At 39.2% G+C, this 20,039-nt stretch overlaps 1 protein-coding gene across 4 annotated transcripts in view; it reads right to left on the minus strand.

The window, feature by feature from the left end:
* CTNNA2 (catenin alpha 2) overlaps window positions 1-20,039 on the minus strand; it is a 1,359,097-nt gene that overhangs the window by 1,331,215 nt on the left and 7,843 nt on the right. The window lies entirely within an intron of this gene.

A 20,039-nucleotide genomic window follows, 5' to 3' on the forward strand; every position in this document is an offset into this window, starting at 1 on the left:
CACAAAGTAGTTTTTAAATTAATTTTTATCAATTGGCTATAATAAGCTAACAGAAGTCCAGAAATGGCAAAAAAAAATCTCTCTAAAACCTGATATTTTTAAGAAGATCCCATAATGACACAAATGGAAAGCTACTTAAAATATAATAAAAAGTTATCACAAAATCATGAACAATGTACATCTGAGAAATTTGACAAAACAAGCATAATATTGTTTTGCAATGAGTAGGTCAGGATAAAAAGCACTATAGGTACTAGAACCAATACATCTGCATCTAGATGGTCATGGGTTAAGAGTAGCAATGTTATCTGTAAATCATTTGTATAATAAACTAATTTTAATCTATATCAGTCTGTAGAATAAAAATGCCTGTTCACAAGTTTTTATTTCATGTCAATTAAGTTGAATAGAATATCTGTTGGTGGCATGACTGCAGAAGTCCTGGGTATAATCAAACTCCTCAGGAAGCTATATAAACCAATTCAAAACTTACAGCAAACAATATGGTCATAATCACTAGAGCCCTTGATTCCTATCTGTATTCTTAGGATTTGCATACCGATTTCTTAATAGAAGAGTTTCCCTGTGGCTCAGAGGTAAAGAATCCGCCTGTCAACGCAGGAGACACTGGTGGCGCAGGTTTGATCCCTGGGTTCACAAGATCCCCTGAAGAAGGAAATGGCAACCTACTCCAGTATTCTTGCTTGGAAAAATCCCATGGACAGAGGAGCCTGGCAGGCTACAGTCCATGGGGTCCCAAAGACTTGGACACAACTTAGTGACTAAACAACAGCTTCTTAATAGAGAGCTATGCAGAAAAAGGTGTTCATTTCTAAACTGTTTGCAAACAAGAATCAGAAATAATCTAAATATTTTTAAATGCAATGAAATACATAGCCATTAAATGATAATTACCAAAGTACAGAACAATAGGAGTCCACTTATAAATTTTAGAAATAACCATATGTGTACTATGGTTACAATCATGCTGCAAATGAACATCAAAAGCATGTTCGAGAAAGCCAACCCAGAAATGCGAACAATGTATGCCATGATGGAGACACAAGGATTACAATTTCTCTTCTTAGAAAAAGTTCCTTGACTACAATGTTATTTGTGCAACAAAAATAATTAATAGAAGCTTTATAAATGCCTCACATCAGTATTTCCTCTGGTGTATTTTGTACGATATCATTATTCCAGCAGGATTGGGCACAAGAGAGCCGGCTGTTAAGAGTTTTTTGTTTTGTTTCATTTTGCTTTGTTTTGGCAAATGAATATAAGCATCTAGATATCTGATATTTAAATGCAGTTCAACTGAGTTTTGTTGTTTGCTTTTCTGCCTGTTAACTGACAGAAACTTTCAAACACTATTTAAAAAAGCAAAAACATCATTTCCAAAGTTTAGTTGTATATAGCATCTGTTTGAATGAAACAATGGTTGGAACTTATCTCCCACCAAAGACAGTTTTTATGCTCCTTTGAATGCTTAGTTACCTCAGTCATGACCGACTCTTTGCGACCCCGAGGACTGTAGCCCACCAAGCTCTTCTGTTCATGTGATTCTCCAGGCAAGAATACTGAAGTGGGTTGCCATGCCCTTCTACAGGGAATTTCCCCCACCCAGGGATCAAGCCCTGGTCTCCTGCGTCTTCTGCATTGCAGGCAGATTCTTTACCGCTGAGTGACCAGGGGAGCCCTATGCTCCTCTAGATATTTTCAAATCACTACAAATATACAGCATTATTAAGATCTTGATCAGTGTAGGGGTTACTCTATTGTTCATAATCTATATCATAATTACTAAATTATGTATTCTTTAATATACTCTGGTTGATAAAATGCAAAGGTTATGATCTTAGATAATTATGCAAACTATGCAATATGATAACTCATGGGAACTCACTGTGTTTTTTCTAATTCTCCAAGAATAACTCTTAACTTTTTAGATATCGCAAAGCTGACATTTCCAAATACCCTTAAATTTATACAAACTTCCATTCACTTGCTACCTTAGAACGGTGAACATATTTAAATTCAGTAGGTTTACTAAATTACTCCCATACTTACTGAACATAAACTAAATTATAGATATACACGGAAAGTGATACTTAGATGAATATAACTTATCCTAGCTTTAAACCCATCCACAGTCAAGTGTGCAGGCTGTGTAGTGGGATATGGAGCCAGGGCAACAACTACGGAAACAAATCTAAATGAGGTGTAACAAAGGTGGGATACAAAAAGGGATTCATAAGTTAAGAGAATGAGAGGGAATCATATTAAGGAGTCAGAGTCATCAAGAAGGGAGGATGAATACTAGATGCACTTAAAGAACACGTAGAATGTCTCCTGAGTAGGCAGCAAAAATGAGTCTCACAGGCAGCTGTGAAGGAGAAAAGAGGTATAATGAGACAGCAATGCTGTGCATGCCAGCACAGAAGGTTCACGCAGAGGAGCATGGGAATATCTTTCTGGAACATGAGCTTGAGTTTGGAACATGGGTACTCTGAGTGGCAGGCTAAGGTACTTAGATTTAATTTGGTAGCCACAGAAGTGCACCAAATGTTGAAAAGCAAGGAAAATTTAAAACTATGAAAGCCTAATCTGGTGCAGGTGTGTGTCATGATTAGGAGCTATAACACTGGAAAACTGACACTAAGGAAAAGAGAGAGGGGCAGAGGAGGGGAGAGAGAATGGGAGAGAGAGAGTGGAGATTAAATTATGTGACAGGAGGACAGTAGAGAATTATGCAGCAGCTTGGACATTTCTGGATGGCTCAAAAATCTGACATCACAAAACCAGCAAGAGAAAAGAGTTTAGAAAGTTCATATGTCAAGAATAATCAATGATGTTGAAAAGAAATCAATTACTTAACTAGGGGAATGTGGTCAGGAATGAAATCTTAACAGGACATGTAATCTTAAGTACATTCAATGAATCCGTCTAGAATCATATTTAAATTTAATGCTATCACAGTAGTACTTTTGCAAAATAACACAAGCATAAAATACATGTGGGACAAAGGCTAGAAATAAGTAAGATAAGAGTATATTCTCTCTAACCTGTCAAAATCACTGGGGTCAGAAAGCTCCAAAAAGCTTGTTCAAGCATCTGTGAAGTCACTACCTAATCCCCAAGGCTGAATTACTACCTAGGGATTTGAGTCCAACTCTATAATTCTATTTACTGAAATGTAACAGGTTGAGAGGGTAACATCTGTTTATCCATTAACTCTGTCTATTTAAAGAGAAGTAGAACAGAAATTGATTACTTCAGCATCTTCAACCACACCATGACACGGTGGGAGAACTCTTGAGGCTGGAGGAATCAATTATCAAATCCAGGGTATATAGCACCTTTCAGGAAAGTACTTAGGTCTTTTTAATATCCTTAATCATTTGGTGGGTTAATATTTAAAATATTTACTGATATGATTTTCAGTTCAGTCATCAGTCGTGTCTGACTCTTTGCGACCCCATGGACTGCAGCATGCCAGGCTTCCCGTCCATCACCAACTCCTGGAGTTTGCTCAAACTCATGTCCATTAAGTCAGTGATGCCATCCAACCATCTCATCCTCTGTCATCCCCTTCTCCTCCCGCCTTCAATCTTTCTCAGCATCAGGGTCTTTTCAAATGAGTCAGTTCTTCACATCAGGTGGCCAAAGTATTGAATTTCAGCTTCAGCTTCAGTCCTTCCAATGAACATTCAGGACTGATTTTCTGTAGGATGGACTGGTTGGATCTCCTTGTAGTCCAAAGAACTCTCAAGAATCTTCTCTAATACCACAGTTCAAAAGCATCAATTCTTCAGCGCTCAGCTTTCTTTATGAGTCCAACTCTCACATCCATACACGACCACTGGAAAAACCATAGCTTTGACTAGATGGACCTTTGTTGGCAAAATAACGTCTCTGCTTTTTAACATGCTGTCTAGGTTGGTCATAACTTTTCTTCCAGGGAGTAAGCGTCTTTTAATTTCATGGCTGCAGTCACCATCTGCAGTGATTTTGGAGTCCAAGAAAATAAAGGCTATCACTGTTTCCACTGTTTCCCCATCTATTTGCCATTATGTGATGGGACCGGATGCCATGATCTTAGTTTTTTGAACGTTGAGCTTTAAGGCAACTTTTTTCACTCTCCTCTTTCACTTTAATCAAGAGGCTTAGTTCTTCTTCACTTTCTGCCATAAGGGTGGTGTCATCTGCATATCTGAGGTTATTGATATTTCTTCCAGCAATCTTGATTCCAGCTTGTGCTTCTTCCAGCCCAGCATTTCTCATGATGTACTCTGCATATAAGTTAAATAAGCAGGGTGACAATATACAGCCTTGACATACTCCTTATCCTATTTGGAACCAGTCTGTTGTTCCATGTCCAGATCTAACTGTTGCTTCCTGACCTGCATATAGGTTTCTCAAGAGGCAGGTCAGGTGGTCTGGTATTCCCATCTCTTTCAGAATTTTCCACAGTTTCTTGTGGTCCACACAGTCAAAGGCTTTGGCATAGTCAATAAAGCAGAAATACATGTTTTTCTGGAAGTCTCTTGCTTTTTCCATGATCCAGCGGATGTTGGCAATTTGATCTCTGGTTCCTCTGCCTTTTCTAAAATCAGCTTGAACATCTGGACGTTCACGGTTGACATATTGCTGAAGCCTGGCTTGGAGAATTTTGAGCATTACTTTACCAGAGTGTGAGATGACTGCAATTGTGTGGTAGTTTGAGCATTCTTTGGCATTGCCTTATGATTTTAGCAACTCAAATCATTTTTAGAAGTGCAGTAACCTCCCCTGCCTGTGTACTCATGTATCAAAACCTACACACCTTGCCTATCTAGGACCTTAGGCTACTATTTCTAGACACCTGTTGTGTATTATTGTGGGCATAAAGCAAGTGAGCAAGGTGAATGTTTTTGCTGCTATGGAAATATCATTTAATTTCCTCATTAGTAGGTATATAAATGCAAAACCATAACATTTGCTTATTTACCAAGTGTGGCAACTGATCCTATTTTTCACATCTGAGGACAAACTTCTAATGTTTTCAACAGTTCCTTTAAGTAAGAATTAAGAATGTAACCTGTCTTGCATTTTAATGTTTACGAACTGATTTGTTGTACACAAGAGAAACGAGAGAATGGAACAAAAAACATATGTAAGTCATAATTCCTCCTTAAAGTATATGAAAATATCTGTTTACTAACAAAAAAAAAGTTGTGACATTAACTTTAAAAAAGGGATTTCTTTAAATCATAACTTCCCTTATACTTAGGATTCACAATAGGCTATGATAATTACAAAACTGGACATCAGCAAGTTACCTATCAAATCAAGAAAGGTGTAACTGACCTCTTCTTTCCACCCTTCCATCAAGTTTTCTCTAATTTGAGCTTTGCAATCAGGTAGTAAGTGGTACGGAGAAGGCAATGGCACCCCACTCCAGTACTCTTGCCTGGAAAATCCCATGGATGGAAGAGCCTGGTAGGCTGCAGTCCATAGGGTCGCTGAGGGTCAGGCACGACTGAGCAACTTCACTTTCATTTTCACTTTCCTACATTGGAGAAGGAAATGGCAACCCACTCCAGTGTTCTTGCCTGGAGAATCCCAGGGACGGGGGAGCCTGGTGGGCTGCCATCTCTGGGGTCACACAGAGTCGGACACGACTGAAGCGACTTAGCAGCAGCAGTAAGTGGTAACTGTGCAGATGAAGCATAAAATTTTAAAAAGTGGCAACATTCTAAAAGTCATTGCTTTCTACCTACTGCCTGATTTGCCAGTGAACTCCCTACTTGTGATGGTTTCTCATGCTTGAGCTGCTTCTCTGAAAATGAAGCAAACTAACCTTTCCCTTTCTGCTTCCCCCCTTCCCTTGCATTCCCAGCTTTCCTGATAGCTCTATTAGTAAAGAACTGGCCTGCAATACAGGAGAGCTGGGTTTGATACCTGCGTTGGGAAGATCCCCTGGAGAAAGGTAAAGGCTACCCACTTCGGTATTCTAGCGTTCTTTCATTTTCTTTTTATTCACTTCTCAATTCAATACTACTTCAGATTTCTGAGCTGACCATTTTCCTGAAGCTATTCTGGCAAAGATCAACATGAGATCAACTTCTTACTGAACAGATACAGTGGCCTCTGTTTAGTCTTGACCCTGCCTGATCTCTGGACAGCATTTGGTGATTGCCTTTCATCCCTGGAAACACTGCACACTTGGGAAACTCTTCTCATCCAAGGAAAAAATTGAGGAAAACCAACTAATGGAGGGCTCACCTCCACCCTGCCTCCTACAATAAAATCAAGTGATTGCTCTGCCTGTGCACAGAACAACGGTGTGAAAACAATTTGGCAGGGGCCAGATACATAGAGAAGTTCCCTTTTTACTGATAAAACTATTTCTGCTCGTTATATAGACACTATTAGAAAAATATCTCTACTTTTTGCTAGAGACGTGACACACACTATTAACAAGAGATACTGCTTTTCCCTCTTTTACTGAAAGCATATTTCGCACAAAACACTAAACTCATAAGAGTTACAGTTTCATTTAGCAGGCTACATTTTTAAAAAGTTACTGGTGCCAATAATTGATCAGTGAGTATAAGGAAGAAGAATGTAACTAGAAGGAAAATTCTGCTGGCTTAAATATCAGAAATCAGGATAAAGGGAGACCAAATCTAACACCACTGCAGCCTCAGAAGCAGACCTCGCATCATTGGCTGCTCATCTGGCCACTTCTCACTGCCTCTTCTCATGGCCAGCCGAGTTCAGAGGTCCCTGAGACCAGACTGTATGACCGCTGAAATCCTAAAGCTTTGGCCACAGAAGAGCCTCCCAGCTGGTTGTGCCATCTCTTACCCTCCTTCCTCCCACTGGCCCTCAAAACCCAGAGACCTCATGGGTGGAAGCAATGAACAGATGTAAGATTTGATTTTACCAACTGCCTTTCTTTGCCTCTGTCTATTCTGGGTAAAAATCTGAACTAAGCGTTCAAAGTGAGAATAACAGTTCTCTCTCTGCCACGTTTTGTTTTGTTTTCACTTTGCTGATTTCCTTGACTTCAGTGGTCAATACCCTATTGTTTCCTCACTTTCTTTCTCATCAAATGCTTTTCATTTCTTGTTTTTCTCTTAAATGATGGGTGTTCTTGAGGATCAGGATTCCACACTTCTTAGAGCACTTCAGACAACCTCTGGGATGATTCATCTACTTCCATGGTTTTAACTGCCTCGTCTTTGCTCCTAAATTCCAAATTTGAATACAAATAACTTCAGAAGTCCAGACCTTATTCATAAATGTCTACTGAAAACTGGCATCTCTAAGCTCCTCAAATTTAACATCACCCAAACCAAACATCAGCTTGCTCCCAAACTATCTATTACATGAGGAGGACAAACAATAAAAAGCAGTTACCCTTGTCTTCGCCTTTGCCCTCTGTCTCTTACATCTAGATGGTCCCTAAGTCCTCAGAGTCCTGTATCATCAGTGCTGTTTTCTCCATCCTTCCTGCCACGTCATACATCAGCCTTCTTCTAAGCACCATGGCAACTATATTATCCATTGATCCCTAAATAATTTACAACCCTACCTTCATGCATCTTCCTTAGCCTGGAATGCCGTTTTCTGATTTTGCTTTTGCTTTACAAGAAAGTTCTACATGTTTTTCAAATTTCCATTCAAATGTGAATCTTCTTGACATTTTTCTAATTTTGTTTAACCTTAAATACTCTTTCATTATTGCTACCCAGAACTCTGTTTAATCTTCTGCATACATGCTAAGTCACTTCAGTCATGTCTGACTCTTTGCAACCCTACAGATTGTAGCCAACCAGGCTCCTTTGTCCATGGGATTCTCCAGCACACTGGAGTGGTTGCCATGCCCTCCTTCAAGGGATCTTCCCAACCCAGGGCTCGAACCTGTGTCTCTTATGTCTCCTGCACTGGCAAGCAGGTTCTTTACCACTAGTGCCACTGGGAAGCCCCAGTCCCAGTCATATTCTTCAGCTATTTGTTTAAAGTCTGCCTTTCCTACTAGATATCCTAAGAGTAGAAAGCACATCTCACTCATATTGGTATTATAAATAGGGCATCTTACATAAGAAAGGCAACTTAAAATGTTTTTTCAGCTATATTATAGCTAGATGTGAGTACAATAGTTAAATATCAATTTTAAAAGTAAAATATTCCTTTTCATGATTACAAGAACACAGTAAAATTCTACTTTATAATGTATATTAGCTTTCAGTTCATCTCTTGTGAAAAATGTATGATTTAAAATTATGACAAGGAGTAATTTTTACTTTCTAAATGGAAAAACTAAAACTACAAATAATTATTAGAATTGCTAGCCTTACATTATTTATTTATTTATTTTATTTTTATACATTATGCTATAATGTTCACCATTTTAAACTATAAAATTCAGTGATTTTTTTTTCTGTATATGCACAACCAGTAGTTGCGACCATCACAATGATATATACTTTCAGAACTTTCATCACCCAAAGAGGAAATTCATACCCATTCATATTCACTCACCATTCTCCTCTCCCCAACCCTGGTAACCACTATGCTATTTTCTGTCCTTAGAGATATGCAGATGACACCACCCTTATGGCAGAAAGTGAAGAGGAACTCAAAAGCCTCTTGATGAAAGTGAAAGTGGAGAGTGAAAAAGTTGCCTTAAAGCTCAACATTCAGAAAACAAAGATCATGGCATCTGGTCCCATCACTTCATGGGAAATAGATGGGGAAACAGTGGAAACAGTGTCAGACTTTATTTTTCTGGGCTCCAAAATCACTGCAGATGGTGACTGCAGCCATTAAATTAAAAGACACTTAATCCTTGGAAGGAAAGTTATGACCAACCTAGATAGCATATTCAAAAGCAGAGACATTACTTTGCCAACAAAGGTCTGTCTAGTCAAGGCTATGGTTTTTCCTGTGGTCATGTATGGATGTGAGAGTTGGACTGTGAAGAAGGCTGAGCACCAAAGAATTGATGCTTTTAAACTGTGGTGTTGGAGAAGACTCTTGAGAGTCCCTTGGACTGCAAGGAGATCCAACGAGTCCATTCTGAAGGAGATCAGCCCTGGGATTTCTTTGGAAGGAATGATGCTAAAGCTGAAACTCCAGTACTTGGGCCACCTCATGCGAAGAGTTGACTCATTGGAAAAGACTCTGATGCTGGGAGGGGTTGGGGGCAAGAGGAGAAGGGGACGAAAGAGGATGAGATGGCTGGATGGCATCACTGACTCGATGGACCTGAGTCTGAGTGAACTCCAGGAGTTGGTGTTGGACAGGGAGGCCTGGAGTACTGCGATTCATGGGGTCGCAAAGAGTTGGACACGACTGAGCGACTGATCTGATCTGATCTGATAAATTTGCATATTCTGAGCATTTTATTTAAATAGGATCAAACATTTTATTCCTGGCTTCTTTCACTTATTTAATAAAATGATTTCAAGGTTATTCATGTTTTCACATGTATTAGTACTTATTCCTGTTTATGACTGAATATTACCCCAAAGTATGGTGGCTCAGACAGTAAAAAATATGCCTGCAATATAGGAGACCCAGGTTTGACCCCTGGGTCAGGGAGATCCCCTGGAGAGGAGAAAGGAATGACTCCCACTTCAGCATTCTTGCCTGGAGAATTCCATGGACAAGGGAGCCTGGAGGGCTGCAGTCAATAGCATCACAGAGTCAGACACAACTGAGTGACTAACACAGAGATGGATATATCACCTTGTTTATCTGTTCTTCAATTGATGGTCATCAGTTAGTTTCACTTTTTGGCTACAACAAATAACACTGCTACAATGATGGCATACAGGGCTTTGTGTAAACTGATATCTTCATTTCTCTCGGGTGTAAACCCAGGAGCTGAATTGTTGGGTCACAGGCAACTCCGTTCTTGAGGAAGTACCAAACTGTTTCCCAAACAGGCTGCCCCATTTGAAGCTATGCTTTCTATATGGGCTGAGATGGGGTCCAGCTTCATCCTTTTGCCTGCAAATATTCAGTTTAGGACAAAAAGGCATGACACTGAAAGATGAGCCCCCCAGGTCTAAAGGTATCCATTATGCTACTTGGGGAGGAGAGCTACTAATAGCCCCAGGAAGAATGAAATGACTGGCCCAAAACAGAAATGACACTCAGCTGTGGATATGTCTGGTGATGAAAGAAAAATCCGATGCTGCAAAGAAAAATATTGCATAGGAACCTGCAATGTTAGGTCCATGAATCAAGGTAAATTAGATGTGGTCAAGAAAGGGGTGGTAAGAATAAACATCGACATCTTAGGAATCAGTGAACTAAAATGGATGGGAATGGGCAAATTTAATTCAGATGACCACTGTCTCTACTACTGTGGGCAAGAATCCCATAGAGGAAATGGTGTAACTCTCCTAGTCAACAAAGAGTCCGAAATGCAGTACTTGGGTGCAACCTCAAAATGACAGAATGATCTCGGCTCGTTTCCCAGGCAGGCCATTCAACATCACAGTAATCTAAGTCTTTGTCCCTACCACCAGTCCTGAAGAAGCTGAAGGTGATCAGTTCTATGAAGACCTACAAGATCTCCTGGAACTAACACCAAAAACAGATGTTCTATTCATCACCGGGGACGGGCATGCAAAAATAGGAAGTCAAGAGTTACCAGGAGTAACAGGCAAGTCTGGCCTTGGAGAACAAAATGAAACCGGGCAAAGGCTAACTGAATTCTGCCAAGAGAATGCCTTGGTCATAGAAAATAGCCTTTTTCAACAACACAAGAGATGAACTTACACACAGACATTACTCAATGACCAATACCAAAACTAAATTGATTACATTCTTTGTAGCTCTTGAAGAAGGAAAAGCTGTAGATAGTCAGCAAAAAGAAGACCTGGAGTGACTGTGGCTCAGATCTTCAGCTTCTCATAGCAAAATTCAGGCTTAAACTAAAGAAAGTGGGGAAAACCACTAGGCCATACAGGTACAACTTAATCAAATCTCCTATGAATATGTAGTAATGGTAATGAATAGATCAAGGGATTAGAACTTGTAAACAGGATGCCTGAAGAACTATGGACGGAGGTCCCTAATATTGTACAGGAGGCAGCAAACAAAACCATCCCAAAGAAAAAGAAAAGCAAGAAGGCAAAGTGGCCATCTGAGGAGGCCTTGCTGCTGCTGCTACTGCTAAGTCGCTTCAGTCATGTCCGACTCTGCGCAACCTCATAGACAGCAGCCCACCAGGCTCCGCCATCCCTGGGATTCTCCAGGCAAGAACACTGGAGTGGGTTGCCATTTCCTCCTCCAATGCATGAAAGTGAAAAGTGAAAGTGAAGTAGCTCGGTCGTGTCCGACTCTTAGCGACCCCATGGACTGCACCCCACCAGGCTCCTTCGTCCATGGGATTTTCCAGCCAAGAGTACTGGAATGGGGGAGGAGGCCTTACAAATAGCTAAAGGAAGACAAGAAGCAAAAAGCAAGGGAGAAAGGGAAAGGTATGTTCACCTAAATGCAGATTTCCAAAGAACAGCACTGAGAGACAAGAAGGCCTTCTTCAATGAACAGTGTATAAAATTAGAAGAAAACAACAGATGAGGAAAGACTAGAGATCTCTTCAGGAAAATTGGAGATATAAAGGGAATACTTTGCCCAAAGATGGGCACAATAAAGAATATAAACAGTAGAGAGCTGGCAGACACTGAAGAAATCAAGAAGTGATGCAAAGAACACACAAAAGAAATGTATAGAAAAGATCCAAATGAACCAGATTACTACAGTGGTATGGTCAGCAACCTAGAGGCAGACATTCTTAGGAGCAAAATCAAGTGGGCCTTAGGAAACACTGCGGTTAATAAAGCTAGTGGATGCTGCAGAATTCCAGTAGAGCTCATCAAAACTCTAACGGATGATACCATCAAGGTGCTGCATTCAGTATGTCAGCAAATCTGGAAGACCCAGCAATGGCCACCAGACTGGAAAAGGTCAATCCTCATCCCAATTCCCAAGAAGTGCTGTACTAAAGAATGTGCTAACCACTGGACAATTGCACTCCTCTCCCATGCTAGTAAGGTCATGCTTAAAATCTTGCATGCTAGGCTTCAGCATTATTCGAACCAAGAACTTCCAGATGTCCATGTGCGTGTGTGCTAAATCACTTCAGTCATGTCTGACTCTTTGCAACCCTATGGACTGTAGCCCACCAGGCTCCTCTGTCCATGGGATTTTCTAGGCAAGAATACCGGAGTGGGTTGTCATGCCCTCCTCCAGGGGATCTTCCCAACCCAGGGATCGAACTCACATCTTTTATGTCTCCTGCGGTGGCAGGCAGGTTCTTTACCACTACCTGAGAAGCCAAAGAAAGAGGAACCAGAGATCAAATTGCCAACATTCACTAGATCACAGACAAAGACAGGCAATTCCAAGAAAACATCTACCTCTGTCTCTGACTACACAAACACCTTTGACAGTATGAATCATGATAAACTGTGGAAAGCTCTTAAAGAGTTGGGAATACCAGACCATCTTACCTGTCTCCTGAGAAACCTTATGCAGGTCAAGGAGCAATGCTTAGAACCTCGTATGAAATAACTGATTAGTTCAAGATTGAGAAAGGAGCACGACAGGACTGTCTGTTGTCACCCTGTCTGTTTAATCTACATGCTGAGCACATCATGAGAAATGTTGGGCTGGATGAGTTACAAGCCAGAATCAAGATAGGTGGGAGAAACATCAACAACCTCAGATATGCAGATGATATCACTCTAATGACAGAAAGCAAAGAGGAACTAAAGAGCCTCTCAGTGAGGGTGAAGGAGGAGAGTGAAAGTGTTGGCTTAAAACTGAATATTAAAAAAACTAAGACCATGGCACCTGGCCCTATTACTTCATGGCAAATAGAGGGAGAAAATGTGAAAGTAGTGAGATTTCCTCTTCTTGGGCTCTAAAATCACTGTGGAGAGTGACTACGGCCACAAAATCAGATGTTTGCATCTTGGCAGAAAAGCAATGACAAACCTAGACAGTGTGTTGAAAAGCAGAGACATTACTCTGACGATAAAGGTCCATATAGTCAAGGCTATGGTCTTCCCAGTGGTCACACATGGTTGAGAGCTGGACCATGAAGAAGGCAGAACACGGAAGAATTGATGCCTTCAAACTGTGGTACTGGAGAAGACTCCTGAGAGTCCCTTGGACAGCAAGGAGATCAAACCAGTTAATCTTAAGGGAAATCAACCCTGAATACTCAGTGGAAGGACTGATGCTGAAGCTGAAATTCCAGTATTTTTGTTATCTGATATGAACAGCAAACTCATGGGGAAAATTCCTGATGCTAGAAAGATTGAGGGCAGAAGGAAAAGAGGAAATCAAAGGATGAGATAGCTGGACGGCATCACTGATAACAATGAACTTGGGCAAATTTTGGGAATTGGTGAGGGACAGAGAGGCCTGGTGTGCTGCAGTCCATGAGGTTGCAAAGAGTCAGACATGACTGGGCAACTGAGCAACAACAACAATTCAGTTGTCACAGAATCAACTGTTGAAAAGACTACTTTTCTCCCAATTGTCTTTCTACTCTTGTTGAAAAATAAATTGGTTATAAATATATGAGATTATTTATAGCTGATCAAGTCTATTCCATAGATCTACATGTTGAGACCAACACCACCACCACTCAACCTTGATTAGTAGTATTATAGTACGTTTTGAAGTGGAGAACTTGAATCCTCAAATTTTGTTCTTCTTTTTAAGAACTGTACTTGGCATTCTTGATTCTGCATGAATTTTAGGATTTGTTTGTCAATTTCAGAAAAAAAAAGGCAGCTGGAATTCTGACAGCAATAGCACTGACTCTGTAGATTATCTGGGAGAATACTACCATCTTAACAGTATTAAGTATTCTCATCTGTGAACATGGATGTCTTTAGAACTGCCTCAATTTCTTTCGGTATTAGGGGGTGATTTTCAGCAAGTAAGTGTTTGGTATTTTTGTACTATTAGATATTTGCACTTTCTTGAATGAAAGGCAAAACTGTAACAGTATAGGTTGTTTTATAATTATAATAAGAATAGAAATCAAATCTGTTCAAAGTTAATATTCTATCTAATAAAACTTTTATGATGTCATATACTTATAAGTTTTTGATATGAATATTTTAAATAAATACCCAAAATAAGTATTTATTTTTGTACAATTACTTGGTATTGTTAAAAGCAATTCTGCAACTACAAGTTAGGCAAGCAAAATAAAATGTAATATATCTGGACTTAGGAGGTCAGCTACTCATAATAGCAATGGCAACAAACTTTCTTTCACTGGCAGCCAGGCATTAAGAAAATTTCCTCAGATATACAGATCTATTTCAAATTTTTTAAGCAGACTACAAAAGAAAACACATATATGTTGATCATGGATATTTTTATTCAAGCTTATATTGATAACTTTGTAACTTACACTTATTTGTGTAATTCTTAAGGAAATACAGAATTATTATTAAGTTAACTACATTTTTGAGAACTAGATTTACTGATTCAGCATTAATGCAAATATCTTACAACCCTATGAATCATTACTTGCCACTTGCTACAAATTTTACATCCACACTCAACATTCTACAGTGAAAAAATTTCCAGTTTTCAACAGTGAATTTATATCATCTATTACAGTATGTTAGTATGGATCACAGGATCTTAAGGTGATGGGTTCATTAATGACAAATCAATACTGATATGTATGCATAAAGCCTAGACCAGATGAGTAATTACAATTCAAGGCAATTTGCCCATATTCTCAATCTGCAGAATCAGTGAAGGGTTTTCATTCAAAATAATAATTTCCCGTGATAAAAGATCATGAAAATAACTAAAGTTAAGCGTCCCCCAAGGTTTGAAAAAGAAGATCTAGTGCCAAAAAATTTAATTCTGGGCAGGAACTGGAGACTTCCAAAGCTTCTTAGTGGTGCTGAACTGGCCAGTGTCAGGATTTATGCATTTCTAAAAAACAATGCTGCCTGTAAGATGGAAAGAGTATGTCTTTTTTTTTGGGGGGGGGGGGGGGAGTTTCCTTTTTTTTTTTCAATTTTAATTTAAAAAAATTATACATGTGTTCCCCATCCTGAACCCTCCTCCCTCCCCATACCATCCCTCTGGGTCGTCCCAGTGCACCAGCCCCAGGCATCCAACGATAACCCTGTATACGAGACAGCAGCAAAAGAGTATGTCTTACAACAGCTTCAATATGAAAGCGATGACAACATAATACTTAAAGTATCAAATAGCTAAATAATAAAGTCATTTAGATAAATTTTTAAAGTTTAATACCATGAGCATTATCATAAGCATGTTAATATTGTCTTCAGAACACTGTTCAATCAACTCAGTCCAAGATTGAGAAAAGACAAAACCCAGACCTGAAGGGTCACATACGAAAATGTTCATACAGGCCTAGAAATGCACTTAGTGAATATGTGGAAGTAAGTACAAGAAATCTATGCATACCCTGTGTATGTAGAGAAAGGCTCAACACATACTGATATTGGCAATTCTCCGGTGGTTCAGTGGCTAAGACACCACCTGCCAATGCAGGGGGCCCAGGTTCAATCCCTGGTCAGGAGAATAGACCCCACACGCCTTAACTAAGAGTCCACATGCCACAACTAAAGATCCTGCATGCTGAAGGGAAGACTGAAGATCCTGCGTGCCACAAGTAAGACCTGGCACAGTCAAATAAATAAATAAATACTGATATTGGTATATATACAATAATATATTTGGCTTACTATGGAAGAAAGAAATATTGAGAACAATTTTAAAAATAAAAAGGTGTGCTTAGACTATGGTATAATGTATTTCATATATGAAGAATGAATCATTCATACATCAAACAGAAGAAAAAATATTTTACTTAAAATTAGAAAAAAACTAAGGACTTCCTTGGTGGTCCAGCGGTTAAGACTCTGAACTTCCACTGCAAGGGAGTGCAGGTTTGATTCCTGTCAGGGAACTAAGATCCACATGCTGTGGGCGTGGCTCAAAAAAATTTTTTTAATTAAGAAATAGATAAAAACTAAGAAAAAAATGAGTACTATTCTTTTCATATATATATATATATATAAATTGAACCATGAATTGTTATATTATACAAAGAGGTCATACAAACCAGTAAGAAAACACAGGATAAAAAACAAATTTTTAGAAGAAAATATTTCAACAAGGTGACTTGGTTTAAAACCAAATACAAAAATCAAAAGAAGTACTTTCTATATCAGCAATACCTTTTCAGGAAATGTAAAAGAAAAGTAAACCTTTTCCTAACAGCAGAAATACAAACAAGACAGTAATAAACTTAAGATGAAATGAGAAAGACTTTCTACTAGGAAGAAAACAATTCATAATACTAAAGGGCACCCCCCCCAAAAAAAGGCCTTAATAAATGGAGAGACATGGCAATGGAAAGACTATGAATTAGAAAATTGTTACTCCTCCCTCAAATTATCTTAAGTACAATACCAATTAAAATACCAAAGGTGTTATTTATGAATTTGATAACCTGGTTATCATAGTCTTCTGAAGGAAAGGTACAAAAATAGATAAGGAACTTTGGAAAAAGGAAAGCCATCACTTACTGGATGTCACAGTATACTCCTATCAATAGCAGTTATAACAGTATAACAACAACATTTTTTTTTATATCCAGAGGATAAAAAAATCCTATAACTTAAGATAAATAACCCACCAGAAAAACATGTGCAGAAACATGAACACACTCATCAGAACAGAGGCAAAACTTGGCCCTTAGGCACAAAAAGAAAAAAAAAGGAAAAATAATCAACCTTTCTAAAAACCAGAGAAAGAAGCTCTATGACAAGGATACTATTACCAAAAGGCATGTGAGGTCTGGCTGCTCACCACTCAAGAGCCAGTCCAGGCTGGTGGAAAGGAAAGTTTGCTTTATTTCAGATGCCGGCAACTTGAAGGGAGAGCAAACATCATCTGAAACAAAGCAAACTGTGTGTGTGTGTGTGTGTGTGTGTGTGTGTGTGTCACTTAGTCATGTCTGACTCTTTGTGACCCCATGAACTGCAGCCCACCAAACTCTGCCATCCATGGAATTCTCCAGGCAAGTGTATTGTAGTGGGTTTCCATTCCCTTCTCCCAGAGATCTTCCCCACCCAGGGACCGAACTTGTGTCTCCAGTATTGTAGGCAGATTCTTTACCATCTGAGCCACCAGGGAAGTCCAAAGCAAACTTTTCTTTCCAATAACCTGGCTTTTTATTGGCTTTTGAGAAGCAAACAGCTAGACCCCACATACCTTTCAGTAACAATACCATGTTTACTTACCAGTGGTAAATTTTCCAAGTTTAAAACTTTTATGTTTTATAAGAAGAACAAGGAAATATGCACTTTCACATCTACTTATGGAATATAAATCAGTACAACTAATTTGAAGAGCAATTAGGCATCAACTATTAAAATCTAGAATGCACATATCTCATGACCCAAAATTAACAGGTATCAAGCTACCCTTCAAAAATATGTATGTGGGTAAGAAAATGACACAAGAATATTCACCACAGCAAAGTTTGAAATAAAAGTAAAATAAAAGGCACAAAGGAACAAACTGTCTATCAAAACATACAGATTAAATAAACCATGGTATAATCACACTATAAAAAAACAGGCAGCAGTGAAAAAATAATAATGATAACTCATGCTACCAGCTAAGGTGTATGTGAATCAAAAATTATATATACAACCATCCTATCACTTAAGTATTATACATTATGCATAATATATATTATATTGATTATATATATAATACATATGATGTATTATATTGATTATATATGTGTGTGTGTGTATATATATATAGCCCAGAGATATTGACGATCTGTATCTTTGAGGCACTCCCATGGGGCCACCAAAGTCAACTTCCTGCCCATAACACAGCCCATAGTTGAAAGTAGATCTATGAAACATTTCATCTCTGTAGACAGCCAAAAACTAGAAACGTAAATTCCAACCAATGTAACATTATATAGAAATTAGCATAGAGGAAGATTTTTTTATTGTTCCAGTAAGTGCTTTAGTATGTTTAGTTTAAACAAATAGGACACAAAATTGTATCTCAGTTTTGCTTTAACAAGTCCCCCACCAAACTCAGATACACTCAAAGGGGAAAAAGCTCAAAATTAGCTCAATGTTCAATGAATAGTTGGACGGCAATAATTTTTATTCTCAAGTTTCTTTTTCTGGTTGCTTTCTAGATGTTCTACAATGGGCATGTATTGTCGAAGGGTCAGAGACAAAACATGTTCTTTCTGAAACAGTGTATTTTCTGTTATTGCATTCTTGAGATACCTTTATACAGATAATGCCAAAATATTTCTCTACTCCCAGCCTCTGCCCTTCATTTCAGTCCCACTTGTCAGCTGCCTACTTAGCAGTTAGCAGCATCCCTGCTTCAGTTCTCCTGGTTGTGCCTTCACCTCTCCCACTGCTGTGCTCATTGATCCTATCTTCCTGCTGGCTCAGCCCTGTCCCAGTTCCCAGACCAACGCAGGACTGAACTGAAAAGTACTAACACAAAGTCCTCTCCTTCCCCATCTCTGCCCCATCCTTTGCTAAAGCAATGTTTCCAATTTGTGGTCTGCCTAGACTTTTGATCCATGCCCCTGAGAAGTCAGTACCATACTGTAATACACACTGTATTATACTCTGGCATTTAAACCACTCAGGCACTTTTCACCTTTACTAGATTGTCAATTTATGGGGATCAAGTATTAATACTATTCTTACTCATATACAGAGCCAGGGCTATGCCCCCCAAAACAGCATTTTGAATAATTTGTAAGAAAGTATCTGATGAATGACTGCAACATTTGTTGAACCAGAAACTTGTCTGATTTGTTCAAAGGCAGAATGAGTTTGCAGAATTAATACAATCAGCTAACATTTATCAAGAAACCAATGCGGGCCCAGGGTTGTACCAGGGAAATATTAGAATAAGCAAAAGTATGGCTCCTCTCCTTGACACAGTTAGAATCTAAAGTGGTTGACAATTAAAAAAAAAAAAAAGAATAATTACTGTTCTAGCTTCTGCCTTAACAAGCAAAACATGAAAATCTTCTTGCCTGAGGTCCTGATTTCACAGATGGGCAAATTGCAATCGAGTTTGCCTGCCTGGATTCCAGACTACTGCCAGCACTGACTTTTGCCTCCTGTCCCAGCTCCGCGGGCCCCAGTGTGCCTGGATCTGCCGATCATCATTTGTATGCTTGCCCACTATGCACAATTCTCCTGGATCTAGACTCCCTCCCACTCCAGTTCAAGCTATGATCTAGGATCTAAATTTCTCCCTTCCTCTTTTCCTAGGGTACCTCTGTCACCTGTTTCTATGTACATACCCACAATAACAAGCTGTGACTGCAATCCTTGTTTTCTGCTTCAATCTCTTTCCCACAAGACTGACAACATCATGGCAGGCCGCTAAATCAACTTGAAACAAACACTGTTGCTTGCTGACCCAACTGTTCATTTCCTTTTCTTAACTGAACTTCCATTTAGCTCAGCCATCCTCTTCACCTCCACTCCACAGCCAGGAGCTTCATGGATAGCTGACCCATCTCAGCCCCTACAGCTAGCTGAACTAGGGACCCAGTGCTGGCCAGTGAGATCAGAGATAAGGGAGGACTTCTGGCAAAAGTTTCCTCTTTTTTTTCTGGCAGACATCACTACTGCATGATGGTGTGCTCAAAACTGCAGCAGCCAAGACAACACCAAACCTAAGAATGAAGTCTAGATGCAGACGGATCATGGAGAAGAGCAGAGAGGGGATACTGACCCAAGGTCTGCCACTAGAGCCACCCATCCTCAGCATTTCTTGTCATTTTTACAAATTCTTTTGAATGCATTCCCTTTCCTCTGCTGCCAGGTTACAGATAAGTAAAGGGCATATCTCAGAAGTTTTATTTTCTACTTCAAAAAAGTAACTTTAACATAGGGATTGGTTGGATATTCAGGTTGTTTTTAGTTTGAAGCTATTATGAG

This window comes from Bos indicus x Bos taurus, chromosome 11 (assembly GCF_003369695.1).
Source record: "Bos indicus x Bos taurus breed Angus x Brahman F1 hybrid chromosome 11, Bos_hybrid_MaternalHap_v2.0, whole genome shotgun sequence".
Classification (NCBI taxonomy): Eukaryota; Metazoa; Chordata; class Mammalia; order Artiodactyla; family Bovidae; genus Bos; species Bos indicus x Bos taurus.